The sequence below is a fragment of the Macaca nemestrina genome, chromosome 11, assembly GCF_043159975.1.
Source record: "Macaca nemestrina isolate mMacNem1 chromosome 11, mMacNem.hap1, whole genome shotgun sequence".
NCBI classification, from domain to species: Eukaryota; Metazoa; Chordata; class Mammalia; order Primates; family Cercopithecidae; genus Macaca; species Macaca nemestrina.
The window spans coordinates 65,213,024-65,230,743 of record NC_092135.1 but is presented as its reverse complement, the minus strand read 5'-3'; the positions used below and the strand labels follow the sequence as shown (position 1 = coordinate 65,230,743).

At 36.4% G+C, this 17,720-nt stretch overlaps 1 protein-coding gene across 4 annotated transcripts in view; it reads right to left on the bottom strand.

Moving 5' to 3' along the window:
- LOC105483294 (beta-1,3-galactosyltransferase 1) overlaps positions 1–17,461 on the bottom strand; it is a 562,258-nt gene extending 544,797 nt beyond the window's left edge. For all 4 annotated transcript variants that reach the window (XM_071072891.1, XM_071072892.1, XM_011744082.3 and 1 more), the window contains exon 1: positions 17,323–17,461. The gene's annotated coding sequence lies outside the window, so the exon portion shown is untranslated. The remainder of the gene's footprint in view (positions 1–17,322) is intronic.
- Positions 17,462–17,720: the final 259 nt, after the last annotated feature.

Here is a 17,720-nt window from a genome sequence, read left to right as displayed (position 1 = left end):
TTATGGTCTCTCTCTCTCTCTCTCTGTCTCTCTCTCTCTCTGTCTCTCTTTGTCTCTCTCTCTCTCTCTCTCTGACTGTAAGCTCCATGAGAGCAGGGACTTTGTTTTACTCACTGCTATATTCCCAGTTCCTAGAGTAGTGCCTGGTAACTAGTAGGCACAACACAAATTATAATTAAATATGTAACTCTAACTAAGGCTAAATATTTTGGAATTATTTACTTTTAAGCTAGGCAAAAAAGAAAAAAAAATCGTAAATAAAGACTGTACAAGGGAGATACTGGCTCACCAGTATAAATATAAATATTCATGTATCCGATTCATTATAGTTTAGCTGACTTGTGGCTTTTGCCAGTTTTGGACAATACCATTTACTGAAAACCAACATTTGAATAAAATTTATAAATAAGAATTATCTAAATATTTTTCCACATTGTTGAATTGTGAAAATAATGTGCCCTGTTGAAAAAAATCATTAATTGTAACTTGATAAATGAAAACAGTTTGTTTGTGATCTCTACTCGGAAAATCTTTTATATATTCTTGTTTATTGCTTTTGTGGTATGTATATGACATTGTTGTTAAAACTAGTATGCATTGCATGCATGCAGTATCCAAATATTCATGTATCCGATTCATTATAGTTTAGCTGACTTGTGGCTTTTGCCAGTTTTGGACAATACCGTTTACTGAAAACCAACATTTGAATAAAATTTATAAATAAGAATTATCTAAATATTTTTCCACATTGTTGAATACCTATTTAAAAAGTCAAAATGAAAGTGCCATATTATCAACTTTGTCAAATATGTATTTGCCTAATGAAATTTGTCAAAACTATCAACTTAACTTTTTTGCAAATTATTTTACCCTTCGTTGTTAATGAATTGGGTTCTCAGAGTTATAATGTGATTTCAAAAGCAAAAGAGAATATAGATGCTACATGTTTTAAATCATTAGATGACTGAGATTAGTAAACAGCCTAAATAATTTGTAGACCAGTGTAGCTATGGAGTCCCACTAGGACATGAAATTTTGTGTTCAATATATACTGATTCTGCCAAATACACAAAAAGTGGTTCATAAATATAGAATAATACCAAAGAAGTAGGTATGTAATTTTAAGGTCCATAAACTTTACGTTTCCATCTTTCATATATTATCTATGTCTTCATTCTCAGAAATTCTCAACTCTTGCTATTTATTTGAAACTTTACAGTACATTAATTTAGCTTAGAACTAGCCCTGAATGTATAAAAAGTAACTGAAAAGAAAGAAAAACAAATGTGAGGAAAGAAAAACTGAGGAATAATGATTAATGCCAAATCTAACCTTTCTGCTCTAGAGCATCTAGCACCAAATATAGACCAAGTTACTTTTAATAGTCTCTGCTATGATTTCCTTCAATTATGAGGCATGACAAGTCAATTTCTTGACATAAAACATTAATAGGATTATTTTTAAAAAAAACAGAAAAGAACTCGTTTGAGACTCATGGCACCTTGGATATTAAGCCAGGTATTACTGAATGTGTTACATTTGCAATTGATAAAGTTGCAGATATCACTATGACAATGAGTAAGACAAAAATCATCTAGGAAACAAGGGTCCAAGTATAAGGCCCCAGTCCAAAAGGAGTTTATCACTGAGATTCTGAATACTGACATCATTGCTTTAGATATTTTTGGTTATGTTCAGAATTTTGTACAGATGAAAAGGATCAGCCATCAAGTTATTTGCCAGGCCACTGATAGCACTGTATAGTTCTCATATCCTATCTGATTTAAAGAGACGAATTAAGTATAGGATGTCATTTCCCACTGCCAACTAAAGAAAAGGGGAAAAAGCTAACAGAAAATGAGGCTTTAAAAAAAAAATCTTAGAAGAAATGTGCTCAACTCCTTATTCTTCACCTATACCCTTCAAAAAAAGACATTAGATAGTAGTAGCCAAATCTCTTCATTTCATTTTTCAACTGACTACATAGAGGGAATCTTATTGGAGGGATTTTCACATTCAATGTTAAAGTATCAGTTATTTCATTTCTCAATTTTATATTGAAATGGAAAATAATAAAAGAGCATAGTAAAGTATATGACAGAAGATATGAACAATACAAATTACTGTCAATGTCTAAGAAAGATATGGCAGTTTTTTCCCTTATTAGACTACCCTAGGCCTGCACAGTTGACATCTCCTTTCTAGTAATAGATATCATTCTACTTCAAAAACTAATAAACAAAAGGAGTACATGTTTCGTTTGAGGTTCTGGTATTAAATTATTCGCTCTATCAAAAACTCATTTTGAGCTTGTAAATATTATATAACGTATATGTTTTTCTCAGTCCCAACAGTTATAGAGATATTATTATAGTAACATCTACTGCCTAAGGTTTTAAGTATTCAATAATATAATGCCTATAAAAGATTAACAATTCTATTTCTAACACACAGTAACATTCCAATAATTATTTTGTGTTACTAATATTACTCTCCATAAAATGCTTAATGGGATAGCGACTACTTTCCCATTTACTAAATTAATATTTTAACTTTATTTTCAAGTTTTGTTATGTCATACTTACTCCTAATCATGGACTGAACATTGAACAATAAAAGCAATTTTAAATGAATATGTTTTTCTATCTTGGAAAGCTTTTGAAGGTCTTTTTAATAACAAGACTCACAACTATTTTAACTATCAACTGGTATGAGTGAAGAATTTAGAGGAGTAGAGAGTGAAATCTCTGAATTTGAATAGGAAAAGGGAAGGGAAGATCTTGGAAGGGACATCCCTAAAGATACAGCAGAGGAAAAAGAAAGAGGCTCAGCACTACATAAGCAAAACAGAATGGGTTCCTTAACATTCCATCTATTAATATTTTCTGATGACAGTCCTGGCAAACCATGAACAGAGGCTGGGGCAGAAGCAAGTCCTTTTGACAACCACCTCACCATTCATTGTCCACCATGACTTCAAAATGATTCCATCTACTTATTAGTGCACTCTTAGAAAATAACATCTTTATTATGGAGAAATCCAAAGTCAGTTCACTTGACAGGAAAAATAAGTACATAGAACTACAAAATGTTATGCCTCAGACCTAAGATGACACTCATATTCTTGTCATAGTCTCTCTGAAATTAACTATGAGCTTAATACTTTGAAGATAATGTGATAATCAACTGAGCAAAGAGAACAAGATAGACTCTGATATAAAATGCATTTCAATAAAGAGAGATAATGTTACCACATTCATTCCCCAAAGAGGCAGTGAAGAAACATACATACTTCACAGTGTTTCTTCCTATCTCACTTCAAATTAACTCATGTATAAAGGGAACTTTTCCACTATATTTTAGTTATTTGCTCTTTTTTTGAAGATATAGCACTACCATGGGTAATCTTTTCTAGGATATATCAAATCTGTGGGGTAAATATAATATTTTTGCTATCTTGTTAACTTTCCCTGAATTTATTTCAATGAAATATGTAGAATTTTAAAAAAGATTAGGAGATGGTCCAATTGGGTAAACTTTTACAAAATATGTTCATAATTGTCTTTTTTCTAACTATTCTAAAAGAGAATACTAATTATAAGAGACATAATATCTCTTTAAAATGTTTAAAAAGTAACCACGAGGCTTAGTGGGTTTAAGAAAGAGAAAGACCAGCATGAGGGCTTACTGAGCTGGGAAAAGAGTGTTAGATTAATTTGAGAAGTAGTCAGGAAGCTAGCTGAGAACTGGCCAAAATTTCTGAATTTGTTCTTCTAAAAGAAAAATAATATGAGAAATGAGAGTGAAAGGAAGTTCAGTGATTAAGATGCACTTTGTTACGCAGAAGAGAATGAGAGAACAGTTTTGAAGACAACATGCATTGCAATGCATGCAAACTCTGTGATAAACTCACCTGTATAAGGAGATGAAAAATCTCACACTACTAAATAGTGAGAAATAAAACTATCAAAAACCATGACTAATATTCAGTGCAAAATCTTAAAGACAAAAGGGAAAATATAGTTGTGTTTTTAATTTACAAATTTTTTTAAGTTATAAAATATTCTGGAAAACTGGACATAAAAATAAAGAGGAAATCATCTGTATTTTCACCATTTTACAACATATTTATAATTTCAGTGTTCATATGTGTATATTTTGGCTATTTAAAGTAGTACTTGTATATAATTTTGTACCATATTGCCCCCAAGAAACATTAAAGCTTGTGCATTTTTATATTTTATTATCATCACTTTATATTTTATTATAATCACATATTTACTCTTAATGGTTGCATATTATTCTCAAAGGTATGTGTATAAGTCTATTGTTGGCCATTTGAGTTATTTCTGATTTTTTATTATACATAATACATTCATCAACATCTTCAAACATATGACCTTTTCTATATTTTGTACTATTTCCTTAGGACAGATTCCCAGAAGTAGTATTAATGGATTAGACAGTAAGAATTTTTTTTATAATTATTTTCCCCACATACTGCCAAATTGCTTTCCAAAACAGCTGTACCAATTTTAATTGCACCAAAGAGTATCTGAAAGCACCAGATTCACAGCATACTTGCCAACACAGAACATGATTATTTTTAACACTGTTATTTAGTAGGTGAATAACTAGTCCTCGTATTCTTCATATAATTTAGTCTAGTAGACTGCAGGATGGCAAAAAAAGAAAATCTGAAATTAAGGAAGTGGTCAAGATAGTTAAACATATGCTGAAAGATCACCAAATGAGATTAGTTCACAATAAATGTGTATACACACAAAGCATGCTAATAGATAATTGTAAACTTGGGTAGGGGTCTCTAGACAAATGCCATGAAACCAGGTCTTTGGTCCAGTCTTATTCGGCATTATTAATCACACAACTGAAGACAAGGCAGGCAAGATAATCAAATGTGAAAATAAATACACATACATTTTCACAGTGAAAAAGCACACATATATTTTAAATTAGCAACTCCACTTCTAAGTCCCTTAGTTTCTTGTACACATGTGAAATAATGTGCACAAGCGCTTTACAGCATAGGTTGTGTTAAACAAAATATCAGAAAAAAGATTAATTGTTCATCAGGTGGGAACTGTCTCATAATAAACAAATTATGGCACTTTCAACAAAGGTAATATCATGGAGTTAAGAAAATGAATGAGGAAGCTCTTGTAAACTTTGCCAGTCCTCCAAGATTGCGGTCTTTAAAAATCAGGAAGCAAAATATGTATATATTAACAACTGTCTAAAAATTGGTGAGAAAATATTTAGCGTTTGCATGTGCATATGCACAGTATCTAGAAAGATACTGTGATGGTTAATTTTATGTGCCAACTTGACTGGGCTAAAGTGGCTGGTAAAACATTACCTAGGTGGCTGGTAAAACATTTCTAGGTGTGTCTGTGCAGATGGATGAGATGAGCATCTGAATCTGTAGACTGAGTAACAAAGATCATCTTCACTAACCTGGATGGGCATTATGCAATCCTTTTAGGGTGTGAACAGAACAAAATGTCAGAGGAAGGGTGAATTTGCTTTCAGCTTGAGGTGGGACAGCTATCTTCTCCCTCCCTTGGATACTGATGTTCTTAGATTTTGAACCTTCAAACTCAACATAAATTTACACTATTGATTCCCCACATTCTCAGGCCTTCAGGCTCAGACTGAATACTACCAACTTTCCTAATTCTCCAGCTTGGTGATGGCAGATTATGAGAATTCTTGGTCCCCTAACCACATGAGCCAGTTCTTATAAGTTCTCTCTCTTTCTTTCTCTCTCTCTCTCTCCTGAGCCAATTCTTATAATCTCTCTTTCTCTCTCTCTCTCCTGAGCCAATTCTTATAATCTCTTTTTCTTTCTCTCTCTCTCTCTCTCCTCTCTCTCTCTCTGTCTCTCTTTTTCTCTGTATGCTCACATACACATACTTTATTGGTTCTGTTTCTCCAGAGAGCCCTGAATAACAGATTTTGGTGCCAAGAGTGGTTCTAGAGAAACAGAATTTTAAGGGTAAGTTTTCTGAATTGGTTCTGGGATCTCTGGATTTAGCTCTCTAATCTGATTAGATTTATTGGTGCTAATTTAATGGCCATTTTTCCACTGGCAAAGAGAACACCGATTATAATAATACATAAAATACTGCATTGGATACTTCCAATCAACCACTTATAAGAAACAAAAAGCCAAGGGACTCTGTATATGATACTTTCAAAAATTTTTGAAAACTAAGGGATATAATCATGTTGCTGGACAAAGTGGTGAGCTCTGGGGTTTGAATTCCCAGCTCAAGTGCTACATAAATGACTTAAGAGCTTCTGAGTGTCCTATGAAGGACAGCCTTATCTCCTGTATCTGCAGGGCTGAAATAGCTGAAAATCAAACGCAGAACTTTATCCTGGGATTAACTGAACTACAACACAAGTTCAACTTCTAGCCTTTCAGATTATCTACTGGTAAAGTAAGGGTATTAATTGGGGAAGAATGGAATACTGTAGATTGGGATAGGAAGGTATGGAAGACCATGATGAAGCTGAGGACAGTAAGTTTATAAATTCTGATGAGTCTTCTTTGTCAGGGAAAGAGTTCTCCCCAACCCAGTGAAAGCATCCTTTCCAGCTCCAGTAGAAGCAGCCTCCCACTCCTATTGGTAGCAACCTCCTAACCCACAGTGGCATTGGCCTTTCCAGCTCAGTCTGAGGGTATAAACCCTGAATTGCTCATGGAAACAATAATGACTTCTCCTGAGGTCATTACCATGCAAGATAATGCTCATTATCCTCAGGCTCCATCCCACTCCTGGTACCAAAATTTGTATTAGGGTTCTCCAGTAAAACAGAAGGAAGCAACAAGGAACAAGGTGTCTCTCTCTCTCTCTCTCTCTCTTTTTCTCTCTCTCTCTCTCTCTCCCTCCCCCCCCCCACCGTGTGTGTGTGTGTGTGTGTGTGTGTGTGTGTGTGTGTGTGTGTGTTTCCAAGAGCAGGAGAAAACAGATGTCTAAACTCAAGCAGAAAGAGCTATTTGCCCTTCCTCTACCTTTCTGCTTCCTTCAGGATGATTCCCATTCATACTGATGAGGACTGTCTTCTTTAGTTGGTCTAATGATTCAAATGCTAATCTCTTCCAGAGGTATGCCCTCAGACATACCCATAAATAATGTTTTACCAGCTACCTAGGCAACTTAGACCAGTCAAGTTGACACATAAAGTTAACAATTATGAATACCGCGAAACTAATAAGAGCGGTTACCTATTTGAGGAATGAAAACTAAGTGTATGGGGAAGGATATGAAACGGAGAATTTTTACTGTGTGTTTTTGGAACCAGTTGTATAATATATTACCTATTATAAAATTAAACACATTAATTTCACAAAAGGAAAAAATAACCACAAAGTTGGCCCTATCTTATATTCTGAAAAGAAACCAGCTGTCAGATTGTACATTCTCATGAACCAGAAGAGGGCAATGGTTACAAGGGAACCAATGATCAACCAATTTTCTTTTTCCTCTTTTATTATTTTCCAATATTTGTATTATTTGCTCAAATATAGTTCATGAGATCATCAAAATCATTCTGTGCAGAGCTCAGTCAATATACCAAAGTGTTGCTCAAAAATATATTACAAGATAACGTATTTATGCTTTTAGAAAAATTCCACCTATTTCTCTGCCCAGATCCTTTGTTCTTCTTTCAAAGTTATAATTTATGAGCTACAGATATGAGCCAAGAGAAGAAAACCTCAAAACTTTCCATGATATTTGTTTTCTGATTTATGTAAGGAAGCATGATTTTTAGCTTTATTATAATCATATTTAACAGGATCTTTAATTGTATTTAATAAATAACAGGGCTAGACTAGCTCATACTGTCTCAATTTTAGCTTGAGTTAATACAAATTAGCAGGACAATTGATAAGATACATGTATATACAAATACATGCAATTATTTTTATTCTTTTTTAAACCTCATGTGCCAAAAAAAAATTTTATTTTAATTACAAAATGCAAATACGTCTTAAGTTCAATTACATTAAGATAAAGATGTGAAAAGCAAAGTCTAAAATTACCCCTGAAAAGTTACCAACTATGAAATTAGCCAGATATCACTGAATATATAGTAACAATAAAGAAAACAGAAATTTGTACAATTTATTCCTCCCCTTCCAAAATTAAGCGTATCATTCCAATGTTTTGTTTCCAATAGAATGTTTGGAGCCCAAAGCCATTATCGTTTCGCCCATTTTTACATTGTTTGTTTTAGTATAGATTTTTTTAATGATTATTAAGGTAGTGCCTGTTCCTGGCAAAAACATTTTTATATACTTAAAAATGAAACCCCGATCATCCTACTATGCAAAAATAACAAATGTTAATATTTTACTTAACCCTTTTTATATATGTAAATCAAGAGTGCTTCTTCATACTAAATTTTGTACTCTGCTTTTTTCTCTATTATTTCATCACCATTTTCCAATGTGTTATTATCAACATTTGAAAATCAATGATTTAATAGTGTATACCACAATTTAATTATTCCCCTTTTGTTGGCCAAATAGTTTATTTCTACCATCACACTACTATAAATGTCTCTGATTAATTTCATGGAATTAATTCCTACAAGAGATATTACTGAAACAAAGAGTATTTTTAAGTTTCTTGATAACCCAGTGGATGTCTGTTGTTTTTACCTATTGAGGAAACATTTTTCCCTTCTGCAAGTAACAGTCCCTTGATCTCCACTTGGCTAGGCACAGTGGCTCATACCTGTAATTCCAGCACTTTGGGAGGCCCAGGTGGGTGGATCACTTGAGGTCAGGAGTTCATCACTGGCCTGGCCAACATGGTGAAATCTGTCTCTACTAAAAAATTAAAAAATTAGCCAGGTGTGGTGGCGGGTGTCTATAATCCCACCTACTAGGGAGGCTGAGGCAGGAGAATCGCTCTGGGAGGCAGAGGTTGCAGTGAGTTGAGATGGCACCAATGCACTCCAGCCTGGGTGACAGAATGAGACTCCATCTCAAAAAATATAAATAAATAAATAGATAAATAGAATAGAATAGAACAGAACAGAATATGGTCTTGGTAGGACTGGTAATCAAAGTGCCCAATGATCCACTGACCACGGCATGGTCATGAAACCAAAGCTAGTAAAGTCACATCCATTCTAGGAATTTGAGCCTGAAGCACAGAGACACATGAACAGAAAAGTACTGATGCTGATTTAGCCCATCGGTGATGGTACCCAGAAAGGACTTCATTATTTCCTCTTATGTTCTCTGCAGCCATTCTGTTTTCTCTCATTTTCTTTTGATTCCATAAGCTTCAAAATACCTTCCTTTGTTGTGGATCTTATTCCTTAAATTAGTCATGATTGACTTCTATAACATGCAACTGAAGAATTCTGTAAACACCAATGAAGAAACTTAACAGAAGTTTAGGAGTATCTGTAGTCCACCTTCTTTTCATTGTCTTGATCAACCTTTAGATAGGATACTTGTAATTTTTAGTAGCCAGTGATAATGCTTACTGTGCCCAAATTATATTCAATGCACTCAGAATAAAATGATGAATATGAGCCTCTTTCTTCAAGAAGCTTTCAGTCCACTAAAGGAGATGAACATAAACTAGGAATTTCTATATTGAGAGAAATCTTCTAATAGGAGAAGACACCAATGTTGAATGTACTTCCTCTATTTTCCATTTACTTGTAATTATGGTATTTTTAACTTAAAACTGTTAACTTTTATAAGGTAAAATCTTTTCCACATTATGTTTCTGTTTATGGAGCCTTTATTTGCTCTTAGCTTGTTTTAGAGTATCTTTATGTTTACTTTCCCTTCATCTGATATTTATTTAGAATGCAGTGTGAGGTAGGGAGTTTACATTTTTCACAAAATCATTATTCAGTCTTCCCAGAACCATGTATTAATCATTTTGTACTTCCCCACATATTTGTGATTATTTCATATTGTGCTTTATTTTCGCATATTTTAGAGTTTGCATCTGAGGTCATCTACTCTCTTCTGCATGTTTGTCTGCATGTTAATCATCACTTGTAATACCTTTAAATACCTGAAAGTGCAACTTCCCTTAATGCATTCTTTATGTTAAAATCCTTTGCTGTTATAACCTACTTGTTATTCTAGATGAACTTTAGAATCTCTGTAAATTTTACAACAAACTCTACGGAATTTAACTGTGATTGACTATATGTATATATGTGAATATACATATACATTCAGTATTACTCTTTTCCTCTACTTATTTACATGTATTTAAAATGTCCCTTAGGAAGCTTTTGAATTTTAATAGCTTCTGATTCTTGGCTTACCATGACATAAAATCAGGAGAAATTTTCAGGCAGCATTGAAATAACTCTTTATAACATTTAAAATATAAAGTTTAGCCGGGCGCAGTGGTTCATGCCCGTAATCCCAGCACTTTGGGAGGCCAAGGCGGGCGAATCGCCTGAGGTCAGGAATTCAAGACAAGCCTGGCCAGCATGGTGAAACCCCATCTCTACTAAAAATACAAAAAAAAAAAAAAAAAAAAATAGCCAGGCGTGGTGGCAGGTGCCTGTAATCCCAGCTTCTAGGGAGGCTGAGGCAGGAGAATTGCTTGAACCCGGGAGGAAGAGGTTGCAGTGAGCCAAGATGACGCCACTGCATACTCCAGCCTGGGAAATAAGAGCGAAACTCCATCTCCAAATAAACAAATAAATAAAACAAAAAGTTAAAAAATGTACATATGTTATATAAATTCTATATATACATATGTTTATAAATAACATATACGTATATGGAGAGAGAGAGACCAAGAGAGAAACAAGGAACCAACAGAGGGAAAACAATGACTATTTTTAGCTGCCTTCAGTAATTTCAGGATTGGACTATTTTGTATTTTAGTCGGCAAAGCTAGAAACTAAAGATTATCTTTTATTTCTTTGCATAAGGGAAATTAGGCCAAAATAATGACTAAAATAATTCTATCAATGCAATCTATTATTTGTTAGTTGTTGCTGTTTTTAAAATACAGCACCTCTCCTGTTTATAATTTGTCATGTTCACTCAAGATAAATCAACATGCATTACTCATATTTTTCATCTAACTCCTCAAAAGTTGGAATTCAAGAAATCAGTGATGCTATCATTATTTTATAAAAATAAAAACTAAAGTAGTGATGAACTATGATACATACCCACCAGCCCTATGACTGGCATAGACAGATACAAAATTGAGGAGGACTAACTATTAGTTCATATGCCCTATTCACAAAGCCGTGGTACATTTGTGAACATTTAGTACAATTCTTCTCGTCTACTGGTATCTAAATTTACAACTCTTTGCAAACAACCTCTACCTCTGGCAGTTGTTTTTGCCTGAATGCTAGGGTCCTAGAAAAGTTACCCACATGTCTTACTGTTCAGTGAGGAATTGATTCACCCCTGATGTCATCTATACGTGTCAAGGAAACATCTCATAGCCAAAGACTAAACAAAATGATAAGTACGATTACTCACAACTAAGCGCAGTATATCAGTTATAAACCATCTCTTCTGCTTCAAATTAGTATTTTAGGAGAAGGATATGTCTCTTCAAACTCCTGTGGGCGGTGTTTTCTGATAGAATCTAGCAATAGGCTTGTTTTTTTCTTCGAGAACCAAGAAAGAGGTTTTTAATTGTTTAAAATCGTCTCATTATCCATGCAAGCTACCCCTCTCTACCTAGTTTTTCTTTTTGTTTTTGTGTTGTTCTTTAAAAAAAAAAAAAAAGACTTACAGCGGTAGCTTTTAAATTTTCCTAAGCATTTTTTTCTTATTCTGGAACATTCAAGAAAAACAGTAACAAAAAACTGCACACAGTTTTGGTATTTTCTGGAGTCCCTGAAGTTCACCTGTCAATCACATTTTAGTTCAAAGTGATTGACCTTGGGAAATAAAAGGTCCTGTAAGAAGAGGGAAATAAGATATCCTATTTCAGCAATTCTATCAGTTATATTCTATAAACTAAATTCTATAGAGTCTATAAATATATGTATATAGAGTATATACATCTGTATGCTATAGACATAAAGAATGAATTAAATACAAATATTTTACTTGCAAAGTTACCTCCAGCCTTATAAAACTTAGATGACATCTCTAAATGTATCCCAATTTCTAATTTTCTTGGTCCCAACATAATATTAATACAATGTAATAATATGTCAGATATTAAAATAATAACACGCACAAAGTAGTAGATGCAGTCATTTCTCCTCATATTATTTATTTTACAAAATGTAGAACTGTTTAATGAGCAACTGGCAAATAGTTAACTTACATACTTCATTGTTAACAAATAGTGTTTCTAGATCTTCTACTTCAACTGAACTGGCAATAAATATCAACTTCCTGGAGTAAAGTTCTTCCTTATATATAGAGGAAGTTGCATGAATCACCTGGGTTCTTCCCAGCATTAAATACCTGATTTTTGCTTAGCTCTCATCAATAGTTTCATAATCAGCTGGAATATGCTAGATATGGTAACCATTTGTGGGTTTACTTGTGGTTTTGAAACACTGTTTTCCTAAAGTTTTGCATTTAGGCAGAAAGAAGAAAAACTAGGGCAAAAAACATAAAGGCTTAAATGAGTGGTGAATGCATTCTCGAATCTGGAGAAATAAAATATTGAGTTGACAATGTCAGAAAGCCTTTCTCCATCTCCTAAAACTGGGGTGGGTAGCAGCAATCTTGAAGGTTTTTCTTGAATGATGTACCCTGCACTATTGTCCTGTAATTACACAACCTGTGAATAAGTTGGCACTAATTCATTATGTGCTTCTTCAGAGTACAATTTCAGCTTCTGTCTCATACGAAAATAGTAAACAGGTTTTTGAAAGTCAAGCTAGGGTCCATTCTTCATAGGAGGATAAGTAATAATTCCGAGATGAAAGCTAAAGACCCTAAATAAAGTAATGAAATAGAAGCACAGAAAGCGAAACTGGAATCATAATTATACACTGTTTTTTGCAAAAAAGAACAGAACCTAGGATCTAGGTAAAATTTGGGAAAGTTTGATCTGTAATTGGACTGACTACATAAGCAAATCTATTTTTATTTAAAGACAAGCTTACTTGAAAATTGTTGTTTCAGCATTTCTTACTAGATGATCAGATCATGAGTCTTTTTATTCTTTTGATGCATAAACTTTAAGGAAACTTTGACCTCAAAACCTGGTGGTTTTTTTTTTTTAATCAGTTTTTACAGAGGTGTATAAATGTGATACTTTCATGTGGAAGAGAAAGAAGAATTCTCATTACAAATATGCTTTTGAATCTTTCCTAACTACTAAAATTCGCTCATCCCCTTTGAATGAAGTTCTGTAGATGACTTTGTACAGTCATAAATACTGTTGTTATTTTGTATAAATGTTGTTAATTTGGAACTATTATGTTAAAAGATAATGTTGTCCTCTAGTTCCTCTGAAAAATATTATAATTTGATTTTAAGGATATGTTAAAGGACAGATATGTTATTGCTGAATAATCATCTTTAGATCTCTCTTTTTTGCCTCTAACCCTCACATATTACGCAGTGCTACTGTTCTCATACATAGCTTCAGGATCAATGTAAAAAATAAAAAATAAAAAAAAGGATCAATGGGTATTATTTTTCCTTTCTTACACTAATTTGTGTAGGTGCATATGAGTGGGGATGTATAAGTTGAAGAGAAAATGAGATGGAAAGAGATTGGTCCATGAGATGTAGAACTTAGAAAAAATAGGTTGGTAGGAGACAAATATTCTATATAAGTTATCCCTGTACTTTTATGATCTATTGCACCCCAATAGAATATAAACTGCAAAAGGGCGGGGATCTTTGTGTGATTTACTGATACAAGTATTCATTGAATTCATACAATATTGTATGTATTCATTCACACATTCAAAGCAAACAGAACAGTATTTTGCACATAGTAGGAACACAGTACAATTTGTTAAATGTTACTTGAATAAACCAGTATCATATAATAGATTACTAAAGAGAATGAGAATATTCCTTTATGACGCACATTCATCATTCAGAATAGATTAGTCAATTTGTTTCAAATGCAGCATGGCAAAATTCCTTCTGAGAGCCTTTCTAGTATGCATGTGTTTTGTGTTTCTAGTATGCTTGTGTTATGCATGTGTTTTTGTGTGGTGAGAGAGAGAGAAAGAGACAGACAGACAGAGAAAGAAAAAATGAGAATGAACTTCTGATTTACTAACCAGTTGAAGTTTTTAATTCCCCTGAAATTGTTGGTTTTAGAAAAAGAATGATTTCACTATTAATAAAAACAAACTGCTACAAACCTCACTTTCTTACCCATTCATGTACAAACACTAATCGTGACTGACAATTTAAATAAGTTGTATTTCATAAATAATTGTACCGATTAGCATTGCTATTCATATTGATGTGATCTTCTTAGAAAAGTTATCTGATGAGTATTAAAATTAAAATCTTGTACAAGTCAAAAAGTGAATTTAGTAGCCTAGGGTCTTGACAAGTTGACATTACTTGTATTACTAAAATTCATCTAGAATATATGGCAGTCTAAGCTCACGAGCTGCCCTAAAGCAAAACAAGTTAAAGCTGAAGTACATTTGCAGAAATGGTACAATTTGAATAAGCGGCTGGCACTACCCATTAGCTCCCAAAAGCCTGTACCCACCCCCAACCCTAACACTCTGCATCATTTATGTTTATGCTTAAACATATTTCCTATGACTTTATCCTAATATTTATGACTATTGACACAATTCTCCGCACTTGATTATATTTGTCCTACTCATTTTAAAATTAATTATCTAAAAAAAGATTTTCTCCAAGTTCCATACAAACACACACACAAACACGTGCACACACAACCTTAAAATGAGCACAAAGGCTCTTAATTCCATTTTAAGACTTGTGGCTTACTCCAATACATAATGCAGTGGATTTATAAAATGTTACTTGATGTCAAGGTGAAAAAGCACTTTCTTAGTCAAGTTGTTAAAAATTTCCTTAGAAGTTCCATTTTTAGTATTGGCTGTTACTGATAGCTTAGTTTTAATTTGTTTATTTTAAAATTGTTAATTAATAAGTATAACACACTTTAATCCTATTTTCCCCATATCAACCTATGAAGAAAACAAAAAGTTTTACCAGCCCATAGTATTCCATAAAAGAAACACAAAACTAAAATAAACTGCTTAGCCTGTTTAATAACCTTAACAAAGTCCTGAAGGCTTCAATAACTACAATATTGCAATATTAAAGTAATCACCTGGAAGCAGGTAAATTTTGCATAGAAACAACAACCACAAACTATACACTTTCTTTAATCATATCAGAAAACCACACTTTTAAGCCAGATATGATAAATGCTAAGAAGAAAATACTTAGCACCAATCTTTTACTAGTCCAAATGCAGTATGTGTGACTAAAATAATATTTAAAAATCCATTTACAGCACAACAATTAAGTGATGAAAACCATCACTTGGGACCATCCTTGGACCCAAAACTAACATCACTACTAGTTTATCGTAAGTTATTCATCTGCTTTAAAATAACTTAGTTATTAAATTGGGAGAAAATAGAATCTTTACAATGAAAACTAATAATCAAGAAATGCCTGACATTTTTGGACAGCTCCCTCCTGATTTTCTATTGTATTTCTATTACGTACCTTACTTTCATTTTCTCTGTTTTACCAAATAAGAAATGAGCCCAATCAAAGTGGTTTCTGCGATTTGGTTTTGGGTATTTTTGTTGTGTTGTGATTTTTTTTGTTTTGGGACAAACGATCCCTCTAGTGAAAGAGATCACGGAGCTACATAACAAGAAAAATGCTGTTCCCAGTTCAAGATCCGCCTCCCTGTACTGAGCCAATTTTTGTTTTACCAAAGCTAGCAAGCAAGGAGCTAATGTTCCACCTCCATTCCCTGCTGCAACCCCAACGCCAGTCAAGGACTGCAGCCTCGCCCCATCTGAGACACAGTGGGGAGAGCTCCTTAGTACTGAGGTATTTCAACAACTTTCCTAAGCAGATACTCCCACAGAGACAAGGAGCCACATAGAAAACAATCGCCAAGAGTAAGTTTGTACGTCCTGAACAGGGATGCAGAGGCCACTGCACTGAACTACGGAGATTCGGATTTAGCCCAGTAGCACCATCCATTTGCAGCAGCACACAGAATTCGCCCTCTGCGGAAGGCTTTGCAGCACGGGTGGAACTCTCAATAGCTTTATCAAATAAGATAATCTAATATGAAACAAAAACGCTCTGGAGGCAGCTGGGTACCCTAACCTGGTTACCCTGCGTGGTTAACGTGCCCTATGTCTGATGGCCCAGACCCCAGCGGGCCTGAACTTTCTCGGAAGGCGGAGCCGCCAGGCATTTGGCAGCTGCCAGGGGCGCACCAGGCCCGGTCTCAACCTGGGAGGTCACGCGGGCCAAGGTGGCCTGGGGAGGCAGTGGCCCCACCTGGACGCCTGGCCGTCGGGCGTCCGAGCCCCGCTCCACCTCCACCGAGCTGTCCCGCTGCGCCCTACGCCACCACCAGGCAGGAGAAGCCGCTGCCAGTACCTCAGAGTGGGACTCTCCATCCTCAAGTCTGCGCTCCAAAAAAGTGTAGCAAGCCTCCCACGCGGGGCTTCAGACACCTAAAAGTCGCCACTCTCCCAAGAATATCCTCCACCCTCAGCCCCAACTTCTTTTTCCTCCTTTTCTTCAGCGACGTGGACCACCAGTTACTTTCCCCTCTCCTCCTTTCCCCTCCGAAGTCCCCGGGGCAAAGTGGGACTTTGGGGAGCCTCGGTGAACGCGCCTCTCTCCTGGCGCGCCAGGTCCACAGCTCCTTCTTTTCATCACCACAATAAAGTTCAATTTGCTAGGTTCTTTACGAGCCACGGTGGACTTTCCCGTGCGCTCCGTGCGTTCTCCCTCCCGCCGAGCCAACAGCATCCTACTCACTTCAGCCCAGCCTGGGTTCTTGAAAGACGTCGGGCCACGCAGAGGGGACTCACTGTTCTCGCTGCAAAGTGCCCCAAGCCGTGCGCGTGCACACATCCACATCCACACTCACACAATGCCATCCCCGCGCTGTCAAAGTCTGTCAGCGCGGAAGGGAGAACGCACCAGCTGGAGCCGCACGGGCGCGGGCAGCAGCCCAGCCCAGCGTCGGGACACGCAGTCCGGGTCCCAACACCTTTGTCGGGATGCCCCGGCCACCACGCGCCTCTTAACCCCCAAAGACCACGCCAGCTTCCCGGGGGCCTTGCGGGCGCTGCCGGACAGGACCTTACCCGTGGGGCGCGTGGTCTCCGGCTGGTGGTCTGGCGCGCGGGCCACAGGAACGCTGCAGCCAGGGTCCCGAAGATGCTGCTGCTCCGCTGCCGCTGCCCCGATCCCCGGCGCCAGCATCACTTCTCTGACGCCCCCGCCTCCTCGTGCTCCGCTCTCTCGGCCGCCCCTCCCCGGCAGCCGCCTGCAAGACCGGCAGCGCCGGCGGCGCGGCGGGGTGGGCAGCAGCAGAGGCGGCGGCGGCGCCCGCGCGAGCTCGCCCAGCTGCGCTAGCCGAGCAGCCGCGGCGGCAGCCGGAGCACCCGAGCCCGGCTGCGCTTCCCAGGCGATGGCTCTGGCCTCGGCGACTGACAACGCCCGGCAGCCAATCGCTGCCTCGCCCCGCGCGGCGGGGGGAGAC